At 36.9% G+C, this 16,395-nt stretch overlaps 1 protein-coding gene across 16 annotated transcripts in view; it reads left to right on the forward strand.

Annotated features, from left to right (window-relative positions):
* JAKMIP1 (janus kinase and microtubule interacting protein 1) overlaps positions 1 to 16,395 on the forward strand; it is a 148,558-nt gene that overhangs the window by 49,202 nt on the left and 82,961 nt on the right. For 13 of the 16 annotated variants that reach the window (XM_065060482.1, XM_065060479.1, XM_065060473.1 and 10 more), the window contains one exon: positions 6,593 to 6,787. The exons of 1 other annotated variant lie outside the window; for it this stretch is intronic. The gene's annotated coding sequence lies outside the window, so the exon portion shown is untranslated. Of the gene's footprint in view, positions 1 to 6,592; positions 6,788 to 9,246; positions 9,451 to 16,395 lie in introns of those variants that run through there. 2 more of the 16 variants (XM_065060476.1, XM_065060475.1) reach the window with 2 other exon arrangements.

A 16,395-nucleotide genomic window follows, 5' to 3' on the forward strand; every position in this document is an offset into this window, starting at 1 on the left:
TCTTCGAGTAAGCTGTATAAGAGCAAGACAAAATAGCTTCAATTGCTGGGTCAGTCCAGGGGACAAAAAATGATATTGAGCAGTTTGAAACTGATCTGGAAGCAGACTACTACCAATAGAGAGCAATGGCAAAACATCTTCATTCTTAGCCCCTTTAAGAGGTGAATTCATAGAATCTGTGTGGGCTGAGCTCTCTGCTGGTAAAGCACCAAGCAAACAGAGCAAGAGACATCAAGCCAGGGCATGAGAGTGACACCAAACTGTATGTGGCTGGAAACTCCCCGAGATCTCTGTATCAGGCAGCAAAGACTGTATAGGAAGTTTGTTGAAGTGTATTAATTTGTTCTTAAAAGTTATTGAGTAAACTCACTGGTATTTAAAACTGTATAAAGAATGTTCCAGTTACTTTCTTAATATGTTCAACACTGCTCCTACTGAAGTGCCAAGAACACTGTTTTTTATCCTTTGCTCTACATGATGTGGTATGGATGGTCGTATAATACTTTGACATTCCTGTTACTCTTGCATTTATATAAATCCTATGGCAATATAAACATTAATGCTAAACAAGTAGAAGGATAGTATTTTTTTGTAAGGTTTGAGGAGTCTAAGACCTGTTAGCTGTATGGAACCTATCTAGAAGACAATTTGGTGTGAGAGAGGCAGTCTCAGAGGGGAGTCTCCAGGAAGCAGGTTGGCTTCTTTGGCAGACTTGGGAACAAAAAGAGCCCACAAGCTTGTGTAAACAGCCTGAGAGATGTCACCAGTCTCAGCCTTCAGCAAGGAAATCTGAGTTGGGAAAAATATTTTATGATGAATGTTCCTTTTTTTAAATATGAAAAGGCTGGTTCTCACTGTGAATGAGACTCTGTAGTCTCTGGTCATGCTCACTAAAAATTTGTTGAATCTGTTTTTATTAAAAAACACACAGGACGTTAATGTGCTTGATATTTAATGAATACAGAATGTCATTCATAGCTTTGATTATTAGTTAATTATTGGTAGTCTTTAAGGAGATAATTTCACATGCATAACTCTCCCATACCCAATTACTACTTCATCCTAGTCATCTTAATTACAGAAAAAGTTTTTGTATATCTTTATTACATGTAAGAACTATGTAACATAGAGAATATAGATTTGCCTACTTTTACACACAAAATCAGTCCTGCGGTTTGGATACCAGATTTTTTGCAAAGTCTAGTAAATTCTGTAATTAACTTATTTTCCAAGTGTATTTTATGGTGTTAAATTGACTATACATTCAAGTCAAATTCACATTCTTCCAAAATACCCACTCAAGAATTCTTACTGCTTCCAACTTCAGGGAAAAAAAAAAAAAAAAGAAAGAATAGGAAGATTTTTCTTTGCACTGGCAATCCAATTAAAACAACAAGGTGGCAGGAAAGATATCAATTCCTGTGAAAGCACTGCTGCATGATGCATTGCCTACCAGCCATTTTTAGGCCTTCCATCTGGGAATTGTGGCATAATAATCTCCAGTAAGGCAATCTAGAACAGCACAGAAACTAACTTCAATTGTTAGACCTATTTTTGGTAGTCCACCATTGTTGGCAGAAGTTTAAAGGAATCCCAAGGAGTGAATCGATATTGGAATCCCAAAGCAGAAAGCTGTAATATAGAGGAGGCAGGAAAGTGAGTGACTGCTTTTATGTCTGTCATTGTTTCTAGTACGCAAATAAAAATTCTGTGTTTCATCCAACAAAGACATATTTTGCAATAAAACCAGCAGATTAAAACAGATCAGGAAATTTTCCGTCAGTGTTCCTGGTTGTCATCAAAGAAGTGTATGTAGGCAAGAACTTGCTTCTTATCACGTCTTTGATTTCTGCCATATCAACTTCCAGGATGATATTAAAAATAAGAAGTATTAGTAGGAAAAGTTCCTAAAGTCATTCTGCCCTTTACTCTTTAGATTTGTTCAGTATATAAAGGATGAAGATGGTGGCTGTGCATTTTGCTAAGTGTGCATTGCTGAGAACATGTACAATATTCTACAAATGTCATGTTGTGGTGTTTTCTTGCTGCTAAGCCTTTGTGTTGAAAGGGGATGCCACTGTGGCATGTTCTGTGCTTTTTCTACCCTGTACCGTGATAGAGTTGTCATGTTTTACATTGAAGCTTCCACTTATATTGTCTTTGCTTTCTGATGATTCTTTTAAATATAATTTGTTCTATCTGCTTTTGGTGCAGCCACAGCAGAAGGCATGTTTTCTGGTTGTAAAGTCGTGTATTAGGTGGAAACTGATTGGGTAAAGGAGAGAACAAGTGATGCATATTGCATGCAAGTGTCTGTTGCTGATATGTTCTGGCTGCTGACATGTCAAGCCCCATTCATGAAGGACTGCATCTGTGCTGCTTGCTTTACGCACAAATGAATTCTTTGCTCTGCTGGAAACCTGAGGGTATCTGGTAGCAAAGCAAATATCACATTCTTGGAAATCAAAGACTAGAGGCGCAAATGGAAAGATGCAATCTTCTTACATGTAATTTATAAGCATGGCAAATACATGTCTTACTGACAAATTATAAATCAAATGAATACTATGGATATAAAGCTTTAAACTGGAAAGCAAGATATGGTAGTAAAATGTAATGGATTTTTGGAAAGAAGTGTGGTGGTTTTTTTTTAATACTTGAACATTCGGTGATAAGAAAGAACCCCTCCTCTCCCTCTTCCAAATGCCGATTACAATAACTTCTGACAAAAAGCCAGTGGTAATGTACATTCCTGTTATAAAGCATTTGCCAAGCAAAATTTCTAGCAACTGCTGCAGAGAACTCACAGATGTGCTCAGCACTGTATTCCCAAAAGAATTGCCTTTTATTTGGGTCATCCTTGTCACTGCCTACCGTGCTTGTGCTTAGTCATTTTAAAACCAAAACACCTTGTTTCCAAAAGGTCTTCAAAATGTGGATCGGCTGTAGAAGGATATAAAGAGGCTTTCTGAAATATTGAGGGGAAACTACTTTGCTGTTACCACATGCAAAGGATGTTATTGTTGTTTATTTTATTTTTCTGCTCTGAATATTAGAGCTGGACTCTGCTTGTTCCTGTTTGAGGTGTGGAAAACAGGAGGGAGGGTGATTTACCTATGTACCTCTATTGTATTGAAAAAGGAGTCGAGATTATTCCTTCCCCACTGCCCCTGCCCGCCCCAACCCATTTGTAGTCCTGAGACACTACATGTATGGGATGTATGTGACATCACCCAGTTACCAGGGGAACTGTCTCTAAAATAGCTGAAGTCTCTAAAAGAGATGTCCATCTTAGTAGGTTTGGTTTCTGTTTTGTGGTTTTATTTGTTTGTTTTGTTTTGTTTAATTTTTAAACCTTTTGCAAGGAGTGCACTTTGTTTAAGAGCTCAAATGGATTAAGATGTACCATACAACTAGATATGGCCAAAAATCTCTGAGAATCTGAATGCTTTGCCAATTATGGGACTCTAAAAGGTGGAGGTTGGCATCAGGGTTTACTCTCTTACCTTTAAATTTGTGTTGTTCTCAAGGGATAGTGCTACCTGACACAATGGAATAATGTGTGAGAAAAAGAATTTTCACCAAAGATTCTATGTATTTCACTTTCTAATAAAAAACAAACAAACTTGGACACTTTCAGGCCTTTTGTAACTATTTGGGAAGTGTTGACAGATTTGCAAGTCATTGCCATGTAAACAGAAATAAAACCTTCATTTTTATAACATTGAACTTTTGTCTAGAGATCCATTACATAATAAAGCACATAACTGGATCAACTTACTTTATTTAGCATGTACTCCTGGAAGTACAGGATATGAATATGTTGGTGACTTTACTACGTTGAGTGAAATTAATAATTTATTAACCATAAGCTCATCTGTCAAATTATTTCTATAATAGTATTAGTTCTTTGAGTTGATGACATGCATGGTGTATTTTGAGTTCTGAATGAATTTGAACAAGTGTGATTTATGTTCTGTTTTTTTGTAGATTAACAGATACATTTCCACAGCAACAGCTTCTCTTTATCCTTCCCCTCTGCCATTAGAAGTAGATTCAGCTTAGCAGTTACTGGGAATGACAAATTAAGTATCCAATTATTTTAAGTTACTTTTTGTTACCATATCTTTTACGGAACTGTACTACTGAAGGATTATTGGGTTGTAGGTTTCCAGTGGTTGCTGGCAATTTGTTGTGAATAGCACTATACCAACTTGTAATGGCTGGCATAATTAAATGTTTCAGGTTTGCCATAGTTTCTGTAAAACTTATTGCCAATTAGTCATCTTTTTAATCTCACTGGTATGCTATATCACTGAAACATCAATTTTAAAACTATATATGACTACATTACTTTTTTTCTTATATATACTGTTATTGAAGTTGAAGGTTCTAGAACTATGTTCATCCTTCTTTCAAAGCCTTTGTAAACAGTGTTCTCTTCACGTAGGGAAGCCAACTGGCTAAAAATATTAAAATAATTTTAATTTCCAAATTTACTAGCAAATTTACATACAACTGTTAATGTCTATTTTTCTAGAATCTAAGAATCCTTTAAAAAGAGTTGTTATTGTGGAATGAATGGATCTGCTAAAACTTAAATACATTTTTTAATGTAGGAACCTTACCTGGATAACTTATGAATTTGAGGTGTAGTGTGGTGATTTTTTTTAATATTGAGGTTTATACTATGCACATTTAGAAATAACTTTGTTCTAACTCTGTTTTATTGTCTTCTTGTTGGTCTGATTGCTATATTGACAAGTACATTTTTGCTCTCTCTTAGATATTTCTGCATTTACCTATTAATGTGGCAAAAACTTCTATTTCCCTTTTAGTCAAATGTTTTCACGGAAGAAAGCAACAAAATGTTTTATGTGGGATAACAAAATATGAGTATATATACAAAGAGAACAACTCAGAAAAGGATGATGAAGGCAGGGTGAAGTCAGACATATCTGACGTCATATAAAATAGAGTCTCTTAGCCTCTCTCTCTCCCTGAGGAGGTTCATTACAATATAAATATATTCAATTCCTCTTTTCTAACCTTCTGTGCTCCTTGAAGATGCTGACTAAGCTGTTTCAGCACTTTGATCTGCTGCCATGACCTGGCCCTAGCTGTACTGTCATCCTCTTCAAAAGTGTTCCCTCACAGCAGAGGATTTGGCCCTAAGGAAATGAGTATGCACATTTTTTTCCCATTAAATACTGTCTAGATGGGTGCCTTGATTGAATTAATTAATTATTCCCTGAGGATTTAGCTTTTAAGCCACCAGCAACAGAATTGACTGTAACATTTAACAAACTGCTAGAAAGGAGCACAATACTTCCTAGCAAAGGAAACCATTTAGGAGTTATGTTTTTGGGACCAGTACCATTGGGCGAAAGCCAGACATCTTTTAGATGAAGTACAGCTCTTTTGAAGACTTGAACCATGTACATGGTAAGAGATCTATCCATTATGTTTCAGTGCTATTAGGATGGGGTATTGTGTCTGGCTTCCAGCTCTCTTGCCCTCAGGCCAGGGCCTTTGATCAGTTCTGTGTCATGTCTGCCAGCCCTCTGCTTTGGAGACCATGGTATGGCCAAGTCTGTGCTAGATGTTGTTGGAATTTGTCTGTCTTTCCTGAATCACTTTTACTCAATCTTTGACTTTAAGATGAAGGGCGTGCCATAACAAGATTTATTGCTTAGGAGACTATGCTCTCTTTTTCTGTACTCCACAGTGTAAATAAAGGTGCTGTCATAGATGTTTAGAGACTCTAGGAAAACTGAGGTAGATGATACTCACTAAGGAACTTGACTTCCTTTTACTTATTAAGCTTTCAGATTGTTATTTTTCCATAAAGATAATTTTATTTCTGTAAATAGATTTTTCTGTGCATGGGAAATATCGATCCAAACTAACATGTAGTGCATATCAACACAAATTTGAAAGCTTCTTTTGTTTCCCCTTGTTGAAAAATATATGTTGAAAAAATATCAAGAAATGTGAAGTGAAACAATATCAAGTCTTTGTGTATATCTTGATTTTTTCTGTTTTCGGAAAGTGTCATAATTACCTACACTGTACAGGAGAGTTTTAGATAGAAGAATATAATTCAGGTTTTCTGAAATTCCATCTTGTCCTCTTTTCTACAGGACATATGATAACTTCCTTATGTTGGTATATTTTTGGTATTTATAAAGATCCTTGGCAATGTCCAGTCTGTATGTGACAATTTACAGGTAGCCACCATGACAATTTAAGCCTGTAGCCCCAAAACAGGTAACTTGTGTTGAAATGGAATACAAATTTAGTGTTAGCTATGCAGAGTTAACAGTCTGGACTGACCTGGCTTAATTGTCAAGTAGTTTAGCAGCTTTCATCCTGCTTTCATACATGAGGACCACCTAGCAAAGAACACCATGAATTAGACTCTGCATATGTCTTCTTGGTAGAAAGAAGATACCACGCTTGTAATTTGGCATGATATCTTATTCTGCTGCATTTTGTTACTCTGTGTAAATATTTTTTTCATCACACTGCTACCATCAAAGCTGTTAATCGAATCTGATTTGGATTAACTATCTTCTCTTTTGTTTAACAGATGATGTCACTAATATTGCTCAGAAATCCCTCCTTGCCAATGAAAAAGAGAACGTGCCAACTGGAGTAGGAGTTGTGGTGTGGAAAGTCCTGGTACAAACATAGCTACTGACTTAGCTACTGGTGCTGCTCAGTCTTCAACTCTTTAAGTTAAAATTCAACACAACTGCCTCAGAAGCCTGCAGACAAGAGAAAGGTACTGTGGATTGCCAGCATGTTGGTTGGGTAGGAAGAGAGTAAATCTACCATATAGATATGATGTTATAAATTTATTAGAGACAATCTCACTTGAAGCTTCAGGTTTGATTTTTTTTTTTTTTTTTTTTTTTTTTTTTGTACCGAGGTTGACTTTAAACCCAACCAGATTTTTCAGGCAGTGAAGGAAACCAAAACTGTGCCAAGTTTTTGTCTTTACTTTAATTTACTGTTCTTTACATAGAGACTTTCTATGTTCAGTGAATAAGTTTCTCAATGATATGAACATTTTATTACTCGTGATTTTTCTTCATTAATTTTGTAAGGCATTTCCCCCCACCATGGAATCTAAAATGTGAAGTACAGAATGTTTCCCAGTGTCTTATGTTTATCATATACTTGCTAACTTGACCACTGTCGTACTTCAGCTACATCTGTCACCATTAGTAAAGAAGAAAGGCTTTAATTGCTTTGGTCTCAGCTGGATGCTAAGCTGCTTTGACAGACTTTCCCAGCCTTCTGTTGACTTCTGTGTATATATAGTATATAGTTTGGGTATTCAGAAGGAAGCTATATATGCTATGCATAAAAGAACACCACAGTATCTTGGTTGCTTCAAGGGGCCTTCTACTGTATGTTGAAAAGTAGTTGTTTCTGCCTATTGGAGGAAGTACGGTAAGTGTGGCAGTTTAATGCAGTGCCTAATTCCTGGCTTTTTCATCTTGCAGGAAAGCAGCGGTAGCTTTAGGAAATATCTTCTCCCAGTGTATATTTTGCAGTTCACTTATTGAAATTTTTGCCTCTTTGCTCATGAACCCTGCTGTTATATTGAATATAGTGCACAGTGAACAGCTTCTATTTCTGAACAAAAGGGTAAAATATGACCCTAAGTAAAGCAAGTGCTGTGGGAAATGACTGCTATGGAGTGTATGACTGTTACTGAAAACTTCATGAAGAGAGTAAAGTAAAAAATGTAGGGTACAGAACATGCTTTAGGGCCCATGTGGGTAGTATTCAATTGTCCTCTGTGACACTCAAATACAGCTGATAGTTCATTAATATCTTTGATTTTAATGCTTCAGATAATTTCATTATAGTGTAGTCATTATAAAGAGTGAAAAAATACTTTAAAATAATTTGTTGTTCCTCAATGTACTTAACTTCTACTATAGAGAAGAATTATGGTATATAAATTTGTTTTACGGGCAACAGATAAACTAATGTGACCCTAAATTCTCTCTTCTGGAATTGGGAAGGCAGTTCAGCCTTTGCTGCTGACTGGGTTTAACTTTACGGTAAGTGCACGAGGAGCTTCAGTCATAGATGTATCTAAAAAAAAAAATCATCTACTTAATAATAAGAGAAAGTAGATGATGCTGATTTTGAAAAGAATAAAAATGCTGAACTCTAAAACCAGCTGTTGAATATTTTCATTTGGCTTTCTGCTAAGGTGAATCTGTTTTGTTTTTTAAATCTGAGACAAATGCTATGTAAAGATTCTCTCTTTTTTTGCCTGTTGTCCTTTAGTCTGTCCTGTTCCTATATATTGAAACAGTTGAATATAAATTAACAAATTGACTTAGATGGAATATTTTATTTAGCTGACTCTGTATAATGAAAATGAAATGCTCAAAACATGAGAGAGCCTTTAACAACTAGTATATTTTGGAAAGTGATTTTGTCATGTACAAATTATCTATAAGGAGGTTTGCTACTCTCTGGAACTAGATTATGAAAATCTGAGCAGAGGGATTTAATCCTCTGGATTGCTTATGCATGTTTGCCCAATGCTAGAGGAAACCACCCCCTTCCCTATCTGGTCCCTATTTGTCTTATTTGATGAGTCATATTTCTTACATTTTCATGTCTTCTTTGTCTAGACCATTTCTGACATTTCCAAACTATCTCTTCAGAATGGTGATATAAACAGACATTAATGCAGGAGCAGTGCTGTTATGTCGTGCAGCTCTGTGCGGGCACTTCACTGTAGAGAAAGACTGGCTGCTTCTGTGAAAAATTAGGATTGCTGAATTGTGTTGGGTGTAAGACTGGGCATGTTTTTTAAAATGGCTCTTTCTATGTTTTGCTGACTGATCATGAGATTTTTCCCTCTCTCTTTAAATTGGCTGAAATTAAATTTAGATAAACTTTGAAATTACTTTTATATTTCCATTTTTTTTTTCTTAACATCCTTCAAACAATCCATCTGTGCTGACTAATCCTCTGTACAAATATTACTCATGGTCCCTGGATCTTTGATTACAGATCCATTACTATTCAAACACAGAAAAGAAGTACTAGAACCTGCTTGTGTCTGAATAGTTTCTCTTACTTGCAAATCTAACAAGGGAAACAGCACATTTGGGTAGCTGTACAGCTGCTGGCAGAATTCCCACACACGTTTTACCATTAGATAAGACTGTGGCTGGTAAGGGTTGTGTTGAGATAAGATAGGTAATGTTTCACTTAGTCATCTAAAAGTACTCATCCATGTGTTGAATGTTTACACGAGGTGTTGAAAAGAAAACTAAACAAGCTCTTCTGACACTTCGGAAAGGTCTCTTGTGTATATAAGCCTTGCTCTCCAATATTAAGCATAACAGATCTTCAGGCTGTTATGAAGCTCCTTGTCTATTCATAAATAGGTATGAATGGAAAAAGAAGGTATGAACTGTGAGAAATCTGTAGCCTACATCGTATGCATTCAAAAAATAGCAGTGAGACAACGTGAAGTTGGCACTTTTGACAATTCTTTAGGATACTGTCCTTGTAATACTTGGTGCTTTTTCTTGGTAAATAGGCTCTCTCATGGTCATGGGTGTCTTTCTAGCTTTTTGTTTGTTTTTCTCAGCTCTTCCAGTCAATAAATTTGTAAGTTCAGTGGCTCTTCATGGTGTGTCATGAATATTCCATAGCTTTGGTAATGTGATCTGATTGTGGAAATATGTGTGGGGGCACTGTATCATTGTAGAAATATCGATTTTCAGGAGAATAGTTTTGAAGAACACAAATTATCTTAACATCTGGAACTTATTCTTTCTGGAGGAAACCCATCCTGTGCACATACACACATATTTATACATGATCATGTTGAATATACTGTAAGAATCCTTGTTTCGCTAGTAGTCTTAAGCAACAATATATTTTAAAAGGCACATTTATGTGTTGCCAAATTATAATCAGGTTGGGCAACAACAACTAATTTCAGGTTGTTGCTCAGTAGCTCGGTGCTGCAGTTCTGCAACTGAATGCTGTAGAGTGGCATAATGTATTATTTTGAGCAAACTGCTTTCTCTCAGGCTTTTGTTTCATTCATGGTGACCTTTCTGCTTCTTTTCCACTTTGTGTGATCTCTTTGCACTTCCTCTATTTTAATATGAAATTAGGAGTCATTATGCCTGAAAAATGTCACATACTGCTATTCTCCCGTCTCCCAGCTGAGTTCTCTTTGTATTCAGTGTGAACTGTGCTCTGAATCTGTGTCAAAAGCTAAACTTTAACACAAACCAGAAGTCTATCTTGAGTTTGTGTGAAAATTTACTTCAAATGGAAATATATTTGGTAGAATTGTATTTATTAACATTTCCTATTTAAAAATCTATTAGTAGCTCTTGTGTGCATTAGTTATATCAGGAAACAGAAATGAGGAAAGCAAAATATGAGGAAAAATGAGCATCTTATAGGATCATATGTGTGAGTATAGAAAATAAATTGAATACAACAGAGCATGTTAGCAAACACAACCCACCACGATGAAGAAAAACCCCTTTCTGGTGAATATACTCTTTTGGGTCTGGATGGAACCAAGTAGCACAAATATATGTCATGACTGCAGAATCAACAGAGTTCTGATTTATGTTGAAAAACTGCTTGCTCATCAAAGGTGTTGATTTGAAGGTACGTTATTTGCATGGGGTACCAGATGGTGTCATTTTCAGGTACTGTCCTAAGTTCTGTTTTATTCGCTTTCTGAAAGTATTTTGATCTTGAAGAAATATATTTTGTAAACTCTGAAGCCTGAAACTTACTTCAGTGGTTGAATCTCTGTGATCCTCTTTACCTGAATTATTTTGAGATGTTGAATCACTGTTTAGAGATTGTATCTAAGATGTATTAAGCATTTATTGTCTGGAAAAAACACCATATTATCAAAAATAGAAGTGTTACTGTCTACTGAAAATTTATCACACGTTTATCATTACAGTACCCTTGACTGTATTCCCCAGCCCTGGAAATGGTACTAGTCCATGCTCCTGGAAGAATTCTCTCTATTTACAGTTTAGGAAAGGGAGATTAGAGAAGCTGATAATGCAAATCTGTTAGAGGTATGTACGTACAAGAGGGATTGCTATGTAGACAGAGTGATGTGCTTTATAAGTGTACTCTGAAGTCAAGAACATCAAGGATGCAAATCTGTATTTAGTCCTGAAGGCGAACAAGATGGAAAATGTTGAAAGGAATGTGTATGTTTGTGGGGATCAGAATTAATTAAATAATTTGAATAGGAATAAGTTTAATTTTGATTATTTGGCAACCCCTAAACACAGTGCTGTGCAGGCTTAATAAACTTCTTTACCACAACCCTGCTACCCTGTGCACTACTTGCTATTAAAATGCAGTAAAGTTTTGGTGAAGGAAATAAATTCTCATTGACATAAGCGAAATCTATCTTACACTTAAGAAATGCAAAAGGGGACCTGGTGAAGGAATATGTCGAGACATAAATGACAAGTGTCCAATCTATAGCAGAGACATTTCTATTGCTTCATTGAGGAGCTTGTGTTTCTTTATTGAGGAAATACTTTATTGCCTTCTTCTTTCAGACAAGAGGTAGAAAGGAATGCAAAAGGGTTATAGTATTTTACTATTCTGAACGTTACCCTGGTATTGTTTTGCTTTTGAGATCAGTTGCACTTTGTTCCCTCTGTTCAACAGTGGTGGTTTAATATTTCTGTGCTTTTCAGGAAACTGTGGGAAGCTGACTTCCCATCTTTCTCAAGTAAAAGAACTTGTGTTAAACTGCTTGCAAGAGTGCAGTTGTAACAATTTCCTGCACAAACACAATTTTATATTTTCCCTGCCATACATACAGTGATAGATATGTGAATTAATTTTTTAAGTTACTAGAAGTCAATGAAAGAGGAGCAGGGAAAGGGGTTTTATTGCTGGTGGAAAGCAGTTTCCAGGTATGGTGGATGTTGTTACAACCCAAGAAAAAAAGAGTAATTTGGTAGTAGAAAGGAGGTGGAGAATATATGAGCATTTCAATTAACTTCCAACAATCATTCTAAGGTGAAGGCCTGCTTATCTCTAAGACAGCATCTAGTAATTTCCTGTCTTTAGTCCCTTACAACTTTGGGAAGTGTTAGTGAAGACCTTTATGAGGTACTACTAGAAAAATAATAATATATGTTTGTAGTATAGCCATTTGAACTGATATTCCCTGGGGAGTAATGGATGTGGTTACACTTAAGACCTCCTGGTTTTCACATTGTTCACTGAATCAGGCAGCATTTCATCAGTTTTCTTTTCCTGTGCAAAGGCAGGGTATGCAGATAACAACTAAATCTTGCGTGTAACTTGCAGCTTTCAAATTATTTTGTTTTTTTCTTTTCTTCTTCCTCTTCTGATATGCACTTTCCATTCTTCTGTCTGTGTGAACTGGTGATTGTGAGGCACAAGCCGGGACAGATTCCCCAGGGTGCTGGGGAGTAACAGACAAACAGCAGATAGGACCCTTATTTAGGCTAATGTTAAGAAGTGGCCTACATCACTGAGAAGATTAGCTCTATTCCTTTATTAGACCCTTCTTAAGCAGGCTCCAGTCCGATAGTTCATTCGCCAGGGTATATTCCACCACCATCCTCTTCCCTGCCTTCTTCATACTTTGGAAACAGGTAGTTAAAGTTACTATAGCTGCTGTAGCTTTGCTGTTTGGGAGGTGAAAAATTGCAGTGCTACTGTCATAGCTGTGATAACCTTAACCTTAAAGCAGAATTCAGAGATTCACCTAAAGTTTAGGAGATGATATGTGGTATGGAAATAATAGTTCTTTTGGTAATACCTATTGCTGTATTTTTCCGCTGTGTCTTCATTAAGACTAAGTGTGTCTGTAAAGTCACTGTCAACACCCTGACATTTGAGGCTTCCCTCTGCCACTGCTTTTAGGGAATGAGGCGGGGAGACAAACAGATCTGAATACTAAAATGAATTCATAGCAGAAATTATATGAATATGAATATGTTTTTATACAATGATGCAAAGTTATGATTGCTACTCTGTCCTATTTACATGATATTGCAACTTGAATAAAGATTTTTTTGTCCGTGGTAAAGATGATCTACAGAATGATTTAGATCTTGCAGAAGACAGCCTTCTTTGCGGGCACCATGGGAAGAAGGAAGTTGTGTTCATGAGTAATGATGCATAAAAATCTTTTATCTGGCCACAGGGACTCCTGTAAGCTTTAGGTGACATGTCTTGACCTCAACTTTACGTATTTCACAGTTTTGATATATGTATGCGAATAAATGTATTTTCTGCAAGTCTTCATGGTCACCACATTCAACTCTAACAATCTTCAGAAATCACGTTCGTGCTTCTGTTGGCTGACTTGCCAACAACCCTTCCAACAAGCCTGGCATGGTTTGAATTGAATTTGCTGGCAGTTACCAGAAGAATATTTTATTGGTAGCCTTCTCACGGTGGTGAAGCATTTTCAGTTCATGAATATTGGAGGATGGTTACACAAAGAGAGCCCTTAGTTCACGAAGTTTCTCCTCTGTGCTTTTCTTGTGCTTTTTTATGCTTGTCTGTGCCCTGTTTAAGATGAGAAAGAAATGAAAGTTTGCCCCCAGGCTCTCGCTGTGTTAGTATCTAGCTGTGCATTTTACTGGCTGTAGTTTTAAGCTGCTGCACTGCTCCCTTATGGAATTGAGTGAACTGAGAGATGAAAGAGGCTATTGTCTGGCTGAAATGTCCAGTTTAAATATTTTATCCCAGGTGATGTGCTTCCATCAGCCTGTACTGCAGAACCAGAGGGACTTAGACTCTTTTTACTCCAATGTACATTTCATTCAGCAATACTTGAAATGCCAGCGCTAGCTGGCTGATTTTCAGAGCACTGTTAGGAGAAAATTAACAGATATTTTGAGGGAACTGTAGTTTCGTGGGATACTGAATTTGATGGTTCCTGCCAACTAACAATTGTAGACTCTTGCTAGCTTCTCATAAGCCCCGTTTCTTATAATCACTACCCAGTGTCAGTCCTCAGAGTATCTTTAAAAGGTAGGCAAGTATAATACCTATTTTTCTGAGAGATAAAGTGATTTGTTCAAGGTCATACAAGGAATCTGTGATGGAACTCTGGATGAAACCAAATTCCATGAAGCTTTCACCCAGTGTGTTGCTCACAAAATAGTGTTATTATTATCCAGTTAAATGTGAATGTGGGGTGTCTTACTTCAAGTAAGCTGAAGTTGAGCAAGAGTCCTTGATAATGGCAGTCAAATGTAAATTTGGGGTCCTAAATTCCTGAGGGCAAGTAGACACTTTTTGAGGATTCTGTGACTCTTCCAAATTTAAGCAACAACTGTCAGGTCTGTAGTGTATGTATTTTGATCTCAGGAACCAAGGAACTTGGCTTTAAAAGTGGAGCACGATGGCATCAGCCCTCCTGTATTACTGGAATAGGCTGACATATTTGTTTTGACTGAGGACCCTGATCTTAATTACAGTGTTTATTGAAGTCAAGCTGCCCCTTGGTAGGTGAGGAAGTTTTTTCATTAACCTGCTCTGTGTTATATCTTTCTTTATTGTGCTGACTGATATGCTCGTACTGCTCTGCACATAGTTGTGTAATTCTTCTGCAATAGAGCAGTAAGGTGGGAATGTGGCCTTGCTGGTACAATACAAGGTAGCTTGCAAGTTTAGTACAGGTGATTAGTTGCACACAAGGATTATTGACATCAGAGACAGTGGAATCTTATCATGCCACCTCTGTTTGCTTCACTTTTCAGCTGGTAACTAGATCACATCCAGATATACCTTTAATCTTCTTTACACCTACTTGACCCCTCAGATCTATCCTATTGATTATAAAGTAAGTATTCAACAAAGTATTAGACTACCCCAGTTTTTTTCCCACTGAGGTTCCACCTGTCTCTCGGGTTGTCAAATTGGAAACCTGAACCTCTCTCCCCAAGCCCAGCAGATGTCTTGCACATTTTCTACATAGCTGTCATGTCCGAATTTTTCATTTTTCCAGTTTCAGGTTTTAACTATTCTAGTCCTTTACAATAAAAATAATAATAATGATGGTTTATAAAAAAAAAAAAAAAATAAAAATCAAAGGAACCTTCCAGCAAAAAATGGATAAATAATTAAACAAAAGCAGTCCTGTATAATCCAAAAGCCTAAATCAGGCAGGATGATTGATCTGTGGGTTGTCAGTGACGGTGAATACAGATATTGGAGTCTGTCTCTGTATTTGCCATTTATCTAACCCTAATTGGTAGATGCAACATCTTGCCCTTTCTTCCTGCTCCTGTTGTTACTCTTAAATACTGTGCTTTAAAGGGAATACTGCTTGTCAGTGAAGGCCCAGGGATTTCCCTTCATCACCCCAGGGTACCATCAGGAGAGCAGGAGGCTGGACATACATTGTGCTAGACCACAGGCATCTTGTCAGGTCTCCTGCATGTGCTCAAAGGAAAGGACCTGGCACAGAAATCAGAGGAACAGCTCTGCCTTGAGCTGCCTCTGGGGTTGCAGATAAACCAGCACCCAAAACAGCTCTTAACTCTGTAACAGGAATGAATTTGGAAGGTTGTGGAGGAATGGCTTTGTTTTATTATTTTATTTGCAGTTGAACTTTGCCTTTTTGTGCTATTTTTTTTTTTTTTTTTTTAAATTTTATTTTGTGCCACATGGCTCCTGTTTGTAGCAGTTTGCCAGTTTGTCTTTTAATATGGATGGCAGAGTGATTTTAATGATTAATCCACAAAATGGAGCTACAAGTGAAATTGGGTAAATATTGGTAAATAACAACAATTCATTGAAGCCAGTGAATATTTTCTATTTACTTTAAATGCCTGTGATCAAGCTCATCACTTTTCAAAAAGATATTCAAATTGAGGTTTCTGTAACTCCTAGTATGTTAAAGTATTGTGTAGTGCAGAAAGGGAGTCACAGAGTGCACCTGTGTAGGTTTTGAATGGGCCAGCCTATCCAAAGGATGTTTGTGGAAACAGTGTTTTGGAGGAGATCTGGTTCATTGTCTCTCCTGGGAGGCTGTAGTGCAGTCAATGCTTTCTAACACTTCTCTGCATGAAGACTATATAACATTGTAAGGCAGTTGCACTGCTCACTGAGCACTATGTTGATGTCTCCAAATGAGTAGTGGTGTTGTGCTTTTTGTTCCCATCCCACTATGTGAATTTGTTATTTTGATTGTTCTCTGCTGTTCCAGTAGTTTTGACCTGAGTAGTTGTAGCAATTTGAGGAGATATCGGTTCCAGGATATCAGACAGGGGTCTCATATCTGAGGTCAGCATCTTTGCACCCAAAGTATTGCATTTCTGTTGTTGCTTGCCAGTAGAAAAGTAGTGA

The sequence above is a fragment of the Columba livia genome, chromosome 4 (assembly GCF_036013475.1).
Source record: "Columba livia isolate bColLiv1 breed racing homer chromosome 4, bColLiv1.pat.W.v2, whole genome shotgun sequence".
Taxonomy (NCBI): Eukaryota; Metazoa; Chordata; class Aves; order Columbiformes; family Columbidae; genus Columba; species Columba livia.